Source organism: Leptodactylus fuscus, chromosome 4 (assembly GCF_031893055.1).
Source record: "Leptodactylus fuscus isolate aLepFus1 chromosome 4, aLepFus1.hap2, whole genome shotgun sequence".
NCBI classification, from domain to species: Eukaryota; Metazoa; Chordata; class Amphibia; order Anura; family Leptodactylidae; genus Leptodactylus; species Leptodactylus fuscus.
Window position 1 is genome coordinate 140157839 of NC_134268.1, and position 12318 is coordinate 140170156.

Below are 12318 nucleotides of genomic sequence, written 5' to 3' on the forward strand. Positions count from 1 at the left end.
TCATTGCCACAGACAGATCTGCACTTAGTGATGTTCTGTGATCCACACACCAGAGGCCAACGACCCCATGCACCATATGTATTCCATAAGTTTCTTTAGATAAGATAACTTAGCAGAATTGGCAATATGGTTTGTCACAATGATTGTCCACAGACATCACTTATGTTGGTTGCTGGATATGTTAACAATGGACACCTGTCACACCTTACAGATTTTATTGACCTTTAGCAGGGTCTGTCAGATTCTGAATAAGACTGGGTTCACACCAGTGCTTGAAGTCCATTTGAGGTTTCCATCCCTGAACCCACTTCAAAAAAATAAATAAAAAAAATAAAAAAAATGGAGAGAAAAGCATTGCAACACTGGGTTCACACCAGCGCCCGATCTCCGTAGTCAGGTTTCTGTCTTCTGCCACAGCTGGACAATTTTCAAATGAATGGATTTGAAAAATGACTGCAAGTTTCCATCTCCTGTCCAGTTTCAGGCAGGAATCAGAAACCTGCACAATGGAGACCAGGGTGCAGATGTGCCCTAAACAGCACTTCCCTCCGCATTCCCCCCCCCCCCCTTTCGGACAGAAACCTGCCAGATTCCATTATAGTCTATAGGATCCACAGGTAACTAGTTTAAGCAAGTTAGGTTTCTGTTCAGGGGCTCCCCAAACGTACCCCTGAATACAAGTGTGAACTAAGCATTCGTGCATCACATTCCAATGAAAATGGGTTCTACATTTGCATCAGAGACCGCATTCACACGTGTGTACCCCTGAATCCATATAAGACATTCCACTGGCTCCTGCTTGTACTCCTCAGCATCACAAGCTTTTATTTGGGGTATCGCTCACTTCAACATGCGACTAGGCCCACATTGTTGACCCCACCACCACCTTTCAAAAAAAGCCACCATGCGCCTTCATTTAAGTTAACACAACTACAGGATGAGTAAAGCAAATTGCAGGTGGAACATATCAATATATAAAGCTATCCTCCAGGCAACATCGAGTTACATAGTCCAATAACGCCACATTTCTAGGATATTGGCAGAGACGCCCGCTCCCAGCACTGCTTACGAGGTTTTGTTACTTGACACCATGGTTGTGCATTTGGGGACTACTATATGTCACCATATCAAGTATTTCTATGTAAGCGGATTGTCAGTAGCCTAAAGGACCAGAATAGGTGGTCGCCAGGAGCATGGAGGGCACAGCTGGGCCAGTCACACTTGTTTTGAGCCTCGCCTTTCACGTGCTGCTTGTATATTTCATGGCACCAGATCCTGCAGCCTGTGCCCTCCTCTCTCCCCTCCCTGTGTACAAGACTTGGCAGCCGGGACAGCCATTGAATTTCCTTAAAATAAACCATTCGAGCTGAGGAGACTCCCACTAGTCTTCCCTTCCTCTATAAAATTCATGACAAAAATTCTACAACCTCGGCCCACTGGTGACTCAGGGAGGGAGGAGGAGAATGGGAGAACGTGAGAGGGGCTGCTAGGTCAGGTTCAGCCAAAAGAAGAGTGTAAACAAGTGAACTTCATTCTCCCCTCCACCCCCCAATGACACAGCCAACAGCCTGCGCTCCCGCCTCCCCATTCCTCAGCTCACATTGCAGGAGTCGTACAGGGGGGCAGTGTACGGCTGTGTGGAGAGCGCCACACGGTAAGGACACGGCAGCACCGACTGCTCATCACGCCTAGTCCTCAGCGGGACCGCACACGTGGAGAGGGCTGTGCCGTTATAGCAGCAGCTGCTACACGGACTTTTCCTAAAAAGCAGGAGCTGGCAGCTGAATCCATCCGCTCTTCCGCCCACGGGATAAGTGACACCAAGTAATGCCCGTACTGAGGAGACGCGAGCGCCAGGCGCCGTGTGTGAGGAGAACGGCACGTCCACACCGAGTAAAGCCACTCAGTGACCGGCCTAGAGCCAGGCGACTCCAGGACGCGTGATGAGCGCAGGACTCCCGAGCCCAGAACTTGAGCACACACCGTTATGTACAGTACCTGCTGGAAGGCTTGTGTCCGCCAGCTCGGGGATCCTGAAAGAGTCTTTGCCTTAAGCTCTTCCAACACTTTACACTTCTTGTGCCCAACTCCAGCTAGTGCCAGTAGCTCCCAAGCAATGAGCCCACTGGGCAGCACGTCCCGACAGAACCCGAGGAGTGATGTAGTGGCGCCACGCTGCCCGTCACCTCAATCCGTACCACGAGAGGTCGTGTGTATATTATCTCATGAAATCCGCGCCGCACAACGCTGTGCTCTGCTGCTCCACTCAGCTGACTCCCGTCCTCAGGATGCAAAGCCTGCCACCTCCCCCCGCTCTCAGCCCGGGGCCTTATAAACCCTCCCTCTCAGCTCACTACTAAATCGGGAGCGAGCAAGGGGGTGGGAAGTTCAGTGCACAAGACTGGGCAAGGAGAGTGAGGAGAAGCTGCCAGCGTCTGGAAGGACAGGACATATTGTAAATACAGGGACGAGTGAGGAGGAGAGCATCACATGCTGGAGATTAGGAAAGAGCTGCACACACCTTACACTGGGCTGCATGTACATCATTCTTATTACTATACAACTGCATGCAATGTTTAATAGCAGGAATGAGTAGCAGATGTCACTATATACCGTATTTCATTATATGTCATATTTCACTATATACCGTATTTCACTATCATATTTCACTATATACCGTATTTCATTATATGTCATATTTCACTATATACCGTATTTCATTATATGTCATATTTCACTATACACCGTATTTCACCTGCATGCTAACAGCCAATAAATGCAACACCTCTGTTGTACTGGTCTAGTAACACCGTGCTACTTACTACTACACTTCAAGCTTTTTAAAGCGGTTGAAATGTATTTTTTCTGTTCAGGACTACCCATGTCTTCAACGGAAGCTGAACTTCAGTAGTGGCATCTATCCGCTTATACAGGGATTGCAGCCAAGTGTTTCCTGCTCCTCTACTGTGTATAATACAGGTTTGGAAGTAGCCCCAAACAGCTAATCCATTTGTGGACTGCCTGTCACCCAACACTGAAATCGTGCAGCTGCTGAAACGGGGAGCCAGTTGTAACTACAACTGGAGCTCCCATAGAGAAGGCAGGGAAGGTTTATTACCGTCCCTGCCTTTCCCATCGCTGTGTACACAGCACTCAATGAGCGCTGTATACACCGTTATGGGCTCCGCCCCCTCTGACCCGCCAGTCACATGATCTGCCGGGATCAGATGCTGTAAGAGCACATATACATATAAAGGACCCAGATCAGCTTTGTAGGTATGGGCAGGACACTGTGTTTCTTCTCCAACCGGGGCTAAATGTACCAGCCCCAATTATGGGGGAAATCAGCCTCCCGCAGCCAAAAAAATTGTGATCAGATGTCCCCAAAGGTCTATTATGACCTTATGGGGATACAATGTAAAAAAAAATGTAAATAAAATAATTAAACAGTACATAAATCAATTAATCAATTACAAACCCTTATTACAGGTTTTAACTCCACCCCGACGACACCATTCAAAATGAAAACACATTCAAACAACATAAAAAAAAGCTCTACGTGTCACCAAAAAAAGATACAGAAATTAGTTGAATAACCAAAATGATAAAAATGTCCCTCAAAATGGAACATACAAAAAAAAAAATTATGTTTCTGGTCCTGAACCACAAATTGGCCTGGTATTGAAGTGTTTAAGTAAAAAAAAAAAAAAAGCATCATGCAAACCCTGCCTTACACTATGGTCACAAAATTGTAAAAGTAAAATGTCCATGGCGGATCGTTAAAATGTTCTTTTAAAAAGACAAATATGTGAACTGCCTGATGTATTCAATCTGATAGACTTGTTATACTAACTAAAATAAAAACTAATTTAGTTGCATATAACAACCAATCACACACACAGCTTTCATTACTGTTTTTAAAAAAAAGCCTCATTGTGATTGGCTGCTATAAGAAATAGTTTAATAAATCGTCCCCAATGTGTTATTGAAACAGCAATCACACAACCATTTTTTGAAAATTCGGTTTTATTCATTCTTAAAGTATTAACACATAATAACCACAACAATGGGAGGCACAGCTCCCCATTAAGGATCTGAAAAACTATGACTCACATGGGTACGAGGAGAAAAGGAATGGGAAAAGTCCAAAAACCAACAGTGCAAAATGCACCATCATATACAGTGGGTACGGAAAGTATTCAGACCCCTTTAAATTTTTCACTCTTTGTTTCATTGCATCCATTTGCTAAATTAAAAAAAGTTCATTTTAATTCTCATTAATGTACACAGCACCCTATCGTGACAGAAAAAACAGAAATGTAGATATTTTTGCAAATTTTATTAGAAAAGAAAAACTGAAATATCACATGGTCATAAGTATTCAGACCCTTTGCTCAGTATTGAGTGAAAGCACCCTTTTGAGGTAGTACAGCCATGAGTCTTCTTGGGAATGATGCAAGAAGTTTTTCACATCTGGATTTGGGGGATCCTCTGCCATTCTTCCTTGCAGATCCTCTCCAGTTCTGTCAGGTTGGACGGTGATAGATATTTTTGCAAATTTATTAAAAAAGTAAAAATGAAATATCACATGGTCATAAGTATTCAGACCCTTTGCTGTGACACTTGTATTTAACTCACATGCTGTCCATTTTCTTCTAATCCTCCTTGAGATGGTTCTACTCCTTCATTGGAGCTCAGCTATGTTTAACCCCTTCCCAACATCCGCCGTAATAGTACGGCGCATGCCCAGTGTGTAACTATGGCGACCGCCCCGGAGCCAGGTGGCCGCCATAGCCATCGGGTGTCTACTGCTTTAAGCAGTAGACAACCGGCGCTAATGTCTTCGATCGGTCCCTGGACTGATCGGAAGCATTAACCCCTCCGGCGCCATGGTCGGAGGCGCCATTTTCCCGGCGGCGCATGGGCGACGGCATTTTGCTGGTGATCGCCGGCTCCTGGAGCAAGCTCCAGGGCTGACGTCACGTTGCCATACCAGCCGGGAGCCTTGTTAAAGGCTCCCGGACGGTCTGCAATCTCTTTCTTTTGCAGGCTAGTCTATGCAGCCTGCAAAAGAAATGATGATTTTTTGCACTGCATTAGCATTGCATTAGTGATCTAATAAATGCAAAAAAAAAAAATTAGTGATCTAATAAATGCAAAAAAAAAATTTAAAAAAGTAAAAAAATTTTTTTTAAAAAGTATAAAAAATTCAAATCACCCCCCTTTCGCTAGAACACATATAAAAGTAGTTAAATACAGTGAAACACATACATGTTAGGTATCCCCGTGTCCGAAATCGCCCGCTCTACAAATCTATAAAAATATTTTTCCTCTTCGGTAAACTCCGCAATGGGAAAAATAGTCAAAAGTGCCAAACCGCCGTTTTTTCACTGTTTTGATTCTGATAAAAATTTGAATAAAAAGTGATCAAAGCAATAGCATTTCCCGAAAATGGTAGAACTAAAAAGTACACCTGGTCCCGCAAAAAAGACGCCCTATGCATCCCCGTAAATGGATGTATAAAAAAGTTACGGATGTCAGAATATTGCGACTTAGAAAAAAAAAAAAAATTTAACACAGTTTTGGATTTTTTTTAAGGGGTCAAAATGTAAATAAAACCATATAAATTTGGTATTCCTGGAATCGTACCAAAACACAGAATACAGGGGACATGTCATTTTGGCTGCACAGTGAATGCTGTACAACCGAAGCCCGTAAGAATGTCCCAGAAATGCATTTTTTCTTCAAATCCACCCCATTCTGAATTTTTTTCCAGCTTCCCAGTACATTATACAGAATAATTAATCGTGGCATCATGAAGAAAAATTTGTCCCGCAAAGATTAAGACCAATATGGCTCTGGGAGCGGAGAAATAAAAAAGTTATGGGGTTTAGAAGGAGGGGAGTCAAAAACGAAAATCAAAAAATGCCATCGGCGGGAAGGGGTTAATTAAACTGATTGGACTTGATTAGGAAAGGCACACACCTCTCTATATACAGTAAGACATCACAGCTCACAGTGCATGTCAGAGCAAATGAGAATCATGAGGTCAATGGAACTGCCCAAGGAGCTGAGAGACAGAATTGTGGCAAAGCACAGATCTGGCTAATATTACAAAAGAAGTTCTGCAGCACTCAAGGTTCCTAAGAGCACAGTGTCCTCCATAATCTTTAAATGGAAGAAGTTTCAGACGACCAGAAATCTTCCTAGACCTGGCCTTGCAGCCAAACTGAGCAATCGTGGAAGAAGAGCCTTGGTGAGAGATGTAAAGAAGAACCCAAAGATCACTGTGGATGAGCTCCAGAGATGCAGTAGGGAGATGGGAGAAAGTTTCACAAAGTCAACTATCACTGCAGCCCTCCACCAGTCGGTGGTTTATAGCAGAGTGGCCCGAAGGAAGCCTCTCCTCAGTGCAAGACATATGAAAGCCCGCATAGAGTTTGCCAAAAAACACATGAAAGACTTCCAGACTATGAGAAATAAGAATCCCTGGTCTGAGGAGATGAAAATTGAACTTTTTGGTGTTAATTCTAAGCGGTATGTGTGGAGATAACCAGGCACTGCTCATCACCTGCCCAATACAATCCTAAACAGTGAAACGTGGTGGTGGCAGCATCATGCTATGGGGGGTGTTTTTCAGCTGCAGGGACAGGACGACTGGTTGCAATTGAAGGAAAGATGAATACGGCCAAGTACAGAGATATCATGGTAGAAAACATCTAGAGTGCTCTGGACCTCAGACTGGGCCAAAGGTTCACCTTCCAACAAGACAATGACCCTAACCAGGAGTGGCTGGAACAACTCTGTGACCATTCTTGACTGACCCTGCCAGAGCCCTGACCTAAATCCAATTAATCATGTTTCTAGAGACCTGAAAATGGCTATCCACCAACGTTCACCATCCAACTTGATGGAACTGGAGAGGATCTGCAAGGAAGAATGGCAGAGGATCCCCCAAATCCAGATGTGAAAAACTTCTTGCGTCATTCCCAAGAAGACTCATTGCTGTACTACCTCAAAAGGGTGCTTTCACTCAATACTGAGCAAAGGGTCTGAATACTTATGACTAGAGATGAGCGAGTACTGTTCGGATCAGCCAATCCGAACAGCACGCATGCATTGAAATGAATGGACGTAGCCGGCACGCGGGGGGTTAAGCGACCAGCCGGCGTCAAAGCGGAAGTACTAGGTGCTTCCATTCATTTCAATGCGTGTGTGCTGTTCGGATCGGCTGATCCGAACAGTACTCGCTCATCTCTACTTATGACCATGTGATATTTCAGTTTTTCTATTTTAATAAATTTCCAAAAATATCTACATTTCTGGAGGTTTTTTTTGTCAAGATGGGGTACTGAGTGTACATTAATGAGAAATAAAATGACCTTTTTTGATTTTTAGCAAATGTCTGCAATGAAACAAAGAGTGAAAAATTTAAAGGGGTCTGAATACTTTCCGTACCCACTGTATATCATATCATACAGTGGCTTGCAAAAGTATTCATACCCCTTGAATGTTTTCACTTTACAACCCCAGTCTTAAAGAGATTCATAATTTTTCAGGTTATATCACGTCGAAATAGCCTTCAGAAAGGCTGTTCGCCCCCTACCTTTATATTTCTGCTCTGTGCCGCTGTTAAATTGATATACCATTTTTTCCTGGTATGCAAATGAGTATCCAGACAGCACAGGTGGCATTTCCCCTGTGGTCAAACAGCAAAGGGGGCATCCCCTATGCTGTCTTAAGACACCTCCACCTTCTACATTTGCATTTCTCAGCCGCGTCCTTCGTGTAGTTTTCTTCCCGTGAGCCTGCATTCGGAATGTTGCAGCTCAGTAGTAGATTCTGCATACTTGTAGTTTGATGAAGCTGGTCCCATAAATGTTCATTTAGCCATAAATCTGGCAACTGAGCTGGCCAAGGAAGTGTTGCCATCCGGCAGAGACATTCCCGTTAAATTCTTGCTGTGTGAGGGTTAACCTATTGTTCAGTTGAAAATGCTAGTTGGAAGTACTGCAATGAGATGTAACCTACAGGTGCATCTAATAAATTAGAATATTATCAAAAGTTATATTTTTTTAGTAATTCAATTGAAAAAGTGAACCCCATATATTATATTGAGTCATTACAAACAGAGTGAACTTTTACAAGTGTTTATTTCTGTTAATGTTGATGATTATGGCTTACAGCCAAGGAAAACCCAAAAGTCATTATCTCAGAAAATTAGAATTTTATATAAGACCATCTGTAAAAAGATTATTTAACACATAAATGTTGGCCAAATGAAAAGTCTGTCCAGTAAATGCCCTCAATACTTGGTCAGGGCTCCTTTTGCATGAATGACGGCATCAATGTGGCATGGAGGCGATCAGTCTGTGGCACTGCAGAAGTGTTATGGAAGCCCAAGTTGCTTTGATAGCAGCCATCAGCTTGTCTGTATTGTTGAGTCTGGTGTCTCTAATCTTCCTCTTGACAATACCATAGATTCTCTATGTGGTTAAGGTCAGGAGAGTTTGCTGGCCAATCAAGCACAGTGATACTGTGGTTAGTAGACCAGGTCTTTGTACTTTTGGCAGTGTGGATAGGTGTCAAGTCCTGTTGGAAAATGAAAATCCATCTCCAAATACCTTGTGGGCAGAGGGAAGCATGAAGTGCTCTAGAATTTCCCGGTGGACGGCTGCACTGACTTTGGTCTTGATAAAACACAGTGGACCTACACCAGCAGATGACAGGGCACCAAAACCATCAGTGATTGTGGAAACTTCACACTAGACCTCAAGCAGCTTGGATTGTGCTCAGCCTCTCCACTCTTCCTCCAGACTCTGGGACCGCGATTTCCAAATGAAATGCAAAATTTACTTTCATCTGAAAACACTTTTGACCACTGAGCAGCAGTCCAGAACTTTTTAATAATATTCTAATTTATTGAGATACACTAGTATATACAGCCATAACTGCAGTCATATTAAGATGGCCAAGGACCCCAAAAGTCAAACAAAGATACCAGGAAACTGCATACCTACAGGTTTTGCCAATGAAGGCTTCCTCAGGAATTGTAACATGACAGAGGCAGATGCAAAATATATATAGGGGATATACAGTAGATGAGGTAAGCAATACGCACCTGAGATTATGGCGTCCCGGGAGTTGAATCGTGCCGGTCACATGATTGCAATGACGTGACCAGATCACATCGCAGGAGCATACATCTCATCAAAAAGATAAGTATGGATGGGAGGATCTTGGGGATGCTTTGACAAACAATGGAGTAATTGAAAGGTTACATAGGCTATTATCGGCACACTGAATACCAATTAAACTGGGCATAAATAGAAAGGGAATATCAATGACAAAAAAGCCCATATAAAGACAAACAGGCACAATAAATCCAATAAAGATTGGCCAATAATACTGAAAAATTATCGATATTACATAGTATGATAATTAAACTGACATATAGCGAATGGCCCTTATAGAAATAAGTTAGCATAATAGATAGTACATAGAACCCCAAGCAATATATAGAAACTCATTCAATATAATTAACTGGATGATATAAGGAATAGCAATAAATCAAATATTCAAATGAAGATGGAAATAAAAAAAAATATTAAAATATTAATAGAAATAAAAAATAAAAAGCAAAAGAAATCTAAAAATTGAAAATATATAAATCTAATAGTGAAAAAAAATATAATAATAAGCAAAGTGAATGTGAATAGTACACACAGATAAAAAAAACTGTGAAAAGTTAAAAATATACCAAGAAAAAATTCATGTAAAAATTATATAATAACTACAATTAAGACAGTAAAAATACTGAAACAGTGATTAAAATGTGACAGAACACAAGTGAATATATATATATATATATATATATATATATATATATATATATATAAAGAGAGAGAGAGAGGAAGTGAAAACCTCAATTGAAAAAATAAAAATACTGAACACAATATAAAATAAAAAAATTTATTTTTAAATATGTCCAATATCTTTCCGAGTTCTGATGGTCTTCAATTTCTTACAGCCACGAGTTCCATAGTCGGCATGACATCCATTAGCTGTAGAACAGCACCCAAGGAATGCCAGGAAAAACAAAAACTATAAAGAATACATAACAAAATCAATAAGTATCACAAACATAAAAAAAAACCCAAAGAGACACAAACTGCTGTATAAAACAAAAGGAACCTGATAATATCTGGTTTATAAAAAACGAACCGAAACATACCACTTTGTTCAAACCATGCAGGGACGCAGTATGCAGAGTAACAATCCATCGTGTTTCTTTTTGTAGTAATGCTCTCTTAAGATCACCAACACGTGAACCAAGATGGTTAGGAGAACTGACTTTTGTGATTCTACAGGTCACAACATTACATGCAACACCTCGGGCATTATTTATTATGCCACGTATCCATGTGGCCTGATATACATTGGCATGATAACTAGGGTCCTGAAAGTTCGCATATCGGAGCATGTCAGCAGGATTAAAGCTGCGGCCTCATCTATGGAGCTGGGGAAACTACAGCGCAATCCAAGACACTTTAGTGAATTTCATAATTGCAACCCAAAGGGATTCAAAGTGTATGTGATTGATCTCGTCAATTTATGTGATAGCAACATGTAAATGGTTGTCCTCTGACTTTCTTTGACTCGTGTGGGGAAGGTAGCTCAGTATGAATCAGTGGTGCGGACCCAATCAGTCATATACAGGGACACAAATCTTGCTGCATCTTTATTTCAAGCACAAAAATTAGCAAAATAAAATACGGCCTTAACTTTAGGTAAAATAACGTCAAACAAAAACCTGCTCATCTGAGCACTAACTAAACAGAAAATACTAACTTACAACCAGCCACACAAATCAACCAAAACAACACTGTACCATAAACACAAGTGTTAGGGAATTGCTAGGACAGCAATTCCCAGTAACTGCTTAAACCCTAGGATGGGGCACAAGGGACAGTGAGCCCTAAGCTGAAGCCCCCCCTCTTTCCCTTCCTATTGCCAGACCCTATCCTAGGTAATAGGCAACAACCACGAAGACAGTCCCTCCCTGAATACGTGAAACACAAAACGCAGACAAGATAAACAACAACAAAGGGAGGTCAGCTAGCCAGGGTTCGGATACAAGAGAGCGATGCAGTGCCAAATCAGAGTCCAAAATAATTGTCAGTAGGGAATCCAGAGGTGAAGGATTGGAATACAAGTAATTAAACAGCAAGAGATACCAGAAAGCAAGAGGCAATAATCAGCACCAGTGTGACTGTGAGCCAAGACTAAATAGGGGAGGAAGAACCTGCCCTGAACCTGATAGGAAGGAAAGCTGTCAATCACAGGGCAAGGTCAGATTAACCATTAGAGGGTCAGAGCAAACTGAAGGTGAAGGAGATGGGTGTGGTGTAAAATCAATTACAGAACTAGAGCTGAGTTCACACAGTGCGGCTAAAAACTTTAAGCAGATTATCAAACTGCACACGCCTCCTGCGCAGCAGCACGCGAGCAGAGGGCGGCGCAGAGGCCCGAACAGGCAGAGATGTTACAGTACCCCCCCTTTTATGAGGGGCCACCGGACCCTCACCAGACCAACCAGTTCTAGAGGGATTCTGAGTTTTCCCTGCCTTGTATTTTGGTTCTGCTTGAACCACAGACGCTTGAGAACCAGGCAAATATTTTCTATTCATCCGGCGTTTCTGATACCACCAGGTTTTAATACCGGAGGGGCGTTCCCAACTTTTAGTAGCTGAGATCTTCTCCTCAGTGACACAATCTACAGATTGTAAAGCCATACAGTGGGATGAGCACTGATCTCCCCACTTTACCAACTCCTTTTTACCCCAATCCAAAATAGGGTTATGGAGCTTCAGCCAGGGGAACCCCAAAATAACATCAGCAGAGAGATTCTCCATAACAAAAAGGCTTATGACCTCTGAATGTGTAGAACCCACTTGCAAAGAGATTAAGGGGGTTTTAAAACTGACTTTACCCCTGGCCAGTGGAGTAGAATCCGCTCCAGTAACAGACATAGGTGTATCAAGTGGCAAAAGCTCAATGCCCAAAGATTCAACAACTGAATATTTAATAAAATTTGCTGCAGACCCAGAGTCAACTAGGGCCTTGCCAGAAACAGATCTGTCCCCAGAGGACAAAGACACAGATAACATCATCTTATAGTTATTTCCACCAAATACCTGGTTGCCTGAGTGGTTCTTCTGATTACCACTCAGGCACTGAAGTCTTTTCGCAGGTGACAAGGGTCTGATAGAGCAGTCTCGGATGACATGACCGGGGGAACCACAGTACAGGCACAGG

The 12318-nt window shown here is 42.4% G+C and overlaps 1 protein-coding gene across 2 annotated transcripts in view; it reads right to left on the reverse strand.

The window, feature by feature from the left end:
* GRB10 (growth factor receptor bound protein 10) overlaps positions 1-2295 on the reverse strand; it is a 106801-nt gene extending 104506 nt beyond the window's left edge. For both annotated transcript variants that reach the window (XM_075271133.1, XM_075271134.1), the window contains exon 1: positions 1999-2295. The gene's annotated coding sequence lies outside the window, so the exon portion shown is untranslated. The remainder of the gene's footprint in view (positions 1-1998) is intronic.
* Between the last annotated feature and the right edge of the window lie 10023 nt (positions 2296-12318).